Here is a 3,262-nt window from a genome sequence, read left to right as displayed (position 1 = left end):
TTTTTATTCTCACATTTGGGTATTTATTTCTCTCTCTCTCTCTCTCTCTCTCTCTCTCTCTCTCTCTCTCTCTCTCTCTTACAAATAATTTTTGTTTGAGTCTCAGCTAAATAGTCACAACATGTCTAGACACGATTACCTAAATACTTTGAAAAGTATAGTTGTATTTTTGTCTTTACTTATTACCCCCGTCGTATGTTACTTATAGCATTAGGTATCGAGGTATCGGTATCGATACCTTGAAAAAGTACTAGATATCGACATCGATATCTAAATTGTGGTATCGGCCTATCACTAAAGCAATGATAGTACATAACAAGATGGGCCACTTCTCTCTTTGAGCCAATTAAAAAAGTGTCCTCAAAATTTGGTGGCGCCCTCTTCACAAAAGCGCACTCTTTGCGAACAGAGTTACCCTACTTGAGTTTTAAAAAATCGAAGTGAAACTAGCAAGTTTTGGGATAAATTTCGGAAGAACGCTATTTTAAAATGGTTACGCTGACAAAAAACCTCTTCCGGAGGAAAGGATGATGGTTTTCTTCGTTTAATTTGACTTTAGAATGAAAGGCGAGAGGTCATTAAAATTTTTAAAAACAACTAAAACTCCGCACTGAAAGTACCCGAACTGCTGATGAACAGCAGTCGATCTGCGCACGCAAGGAGGTGCTATTCCTATTCTTCTTCTGGAATAACGAAAGAGAGCTTCAAAACAGACTGCAGCGCCATCTGAAGCAAAGAGCATACTTCCTGCGGACACTTTTTTGGCTGAGTGGCCCATCTTGTTATTCACTATCTTTGACTAAAGTAGACTATTCTTTAGCGATGACAGGGGAGTTGCGTCCCATTTTTCGTTTACATTAAAATCGAAAGTAGCAATTTATCGGGGAGAAAACTAACTTAGGACCACGTTTGTGTTGATATTTGTCGTTATTTTTATTGTTATCAGTTGTCATTTGTTGCTATTAGTTCTTATTTATTGTTATCAGTTGTTATTGTTGTTATCTCGACTTTATAAGCTTTGGCTTCTTGTCCAAAATGTGAAAGTAAAGAACGGTGTTAAATAACTTTTCTGAAAAGTCAGCGCAAAAGAAAGCATGACAATTTCGCAAAGAAGATTTTTCTTTTTTATCAACTCAACAACGATCTTGTCAGTGATCACAGAATGCAAAGTAGACAAAAAAGTAGCATGTGGATGGTAAAGAAGAACCGTGGTTTCCTCCTGACTCAACTTTCTGGAAACACGACTTGGAGAACAAAAATACATTTTTGAAAAGGGAGATCCCTGCCGATGTTCCACTTTCGTACGAAGAATCAACAACAAGAACAATAACCCGTCTTATCGGACATCGACATTCTTTCTTCCTATGTCTGCGGCTCCCCGCCTCTGTGCTGTGGTATCGAGGGAGCCCTTCGGCCTTCGACGACGATACTTTGTCAAGACAAAGATAGTACAAGACAAGATGGGCCACTCAGCCTAAAAAGTGTCCGCAGGAAGTATGCTCTTTGCTTCAGATGGCGCTGCAGTCTGTTTTGAAGCTCTCTTTCGTTTTTCCAGAAGAAGAATAGGAATAGCACCTCCTTGCGTGCGCAGATCGACTGCTGTTCATCAGCAGTTCGGGTATGTTCAGTGCGGAGTTTTAGGTTTTTTAAAATTTTAATGACCTCTCGCCCTTCATTCTAAAGTCAAATTAAACGAAGAAAACCATCTCCTTTTCCTCCGGAAGAGGTTTTTTGTCAGCGTAATCATTTTTAAAAAGCGTTCTTCCGAAATTTGTCCCAAAACTTGCTAGCTTCACTTTGATTTTTTAAAACTCAAGTAGGGTAACTCTGTTCGCAAAGAGTGCGCTTTTGTGAAGAGGGCGCCACCAAATTTTGAGGACACTTTTTTAATTGGCTCAAAGAGAGAAGTGGCCCATCTTGTCTTGTACTATCTTTGGTCAAGAGGAGCGGAGGACGAGCCCATGTCCCACGCCTGGAAGGGAGGGGAGTCACGAAGCACGAGGCGAATCAACACGTAGGCCACCACTTCTGGAGTTAAATATGTGAAATTGGAGGGGCGCAGAATCTCTCCTTTTGCACGAATTTCATTCTTTAAGTTAAATACCGATGTCAGACTTCCTTAAGAACCAAGTAAATGCAACTAAATTAGGACTTTGTGTTTACAATTGTCGTTATTTTGTTGTTTTCAGTTGTTATTTGTTGTTATCACTTGTTATCAGTTTCTATTTGTTGTTATCAGTTTGTTGTTGTCTCGACAAATATAAATACTAGGAGGTCCCGTGTTCCAAGTTGCGCATGTTACAGGTCCCTTGGTGGTACTAAAATCGATAAGAGTAGGCTTCAGCAGCCACCCGGGCTAAATTCAAAGTTAATTCCTACCAAAACTGAAAATTTAAAATACACATTGTGAAATCAACTAGAAGTCTAACTCGCGTCCCGCGCGCTCATATGACCTTATTACGCAATTGCGAGCGTCCTAAAATTCTTGCCAAAACAATCTTACAAAAGAGGTCACAATCAAATTAAGCCGAAATCGGTCTAACTATGTCAAAATGGTAGCTTTAAGGCTTCCATGGGAATTTTCAGTGACCAGTAAGGTAAAAACTGATGCTTCATTCTAACTACTCTAAGGTATAACCACTCTAAGGCATCGAATAAGCCCCCCCCCCCCCCCCTCCCCGTCTTATTAATTTTCCTTTTTTTGTGCTCAATCTCCACCCCCTCTCTTTACCCCAGTGGGTGATTGACGGGTGCTCTGGTGTGGTATGCTTCTTCTCTCCTATAAAAAATCTAGCGTCTCTATCTACCCTCCATCTTTTTTGTGTTAGTTATTCACTTGTAACACATCTAATCTTCAGCACTTTTATGACCTTATTGTGTTGCAAGTGCCGTAAAACTCCTTCTGAACCCCCACTCCTTATTCCATACCCCCCGTTTATTATTTTCCAGCTTGCCTCGACCGACGATCATGTGAAACATTATATTTACAATATAGCTGAATGAAACTTCTTTTTTTTTGTTGTAAATGGCAAATTACCGGGTTGGCTACCACAATTTTATGTGCCTTTTTAAAACTTTTGTACATTTAAAATTTGTTTACATTCTTTAATAATGAAACTGGTTTGTTCCTAAATGGGAAAAGTTGTCACAGTAACTTACTAAAATCACTAAAATTTCACGATCTCTTGTTCTTTTATTTACAGAAGGATACATAAAACAAGCTTGTTCCTACTAGTACAGGGGTATGAGGTATGAGGTTGAA

Source organism: Aplysia californica, unplaced genomic scaffold (genome assembly GCF_000002075.1).
Source record: "Aplysia californica isolate F4 #8 unplaced genomic scaffold, AplCal3.0 scaffold00001, whole genome shotgun sequence".
Taxonomy (NCBI): Eukaryota; Metazoa; Mollusca; class Gastropoda; order Aplysiida; family Aplysiidae; genus Aplysia; species Aplysia californica.
Note: the sequence above shows the minus strand (reverse complement) of the source record.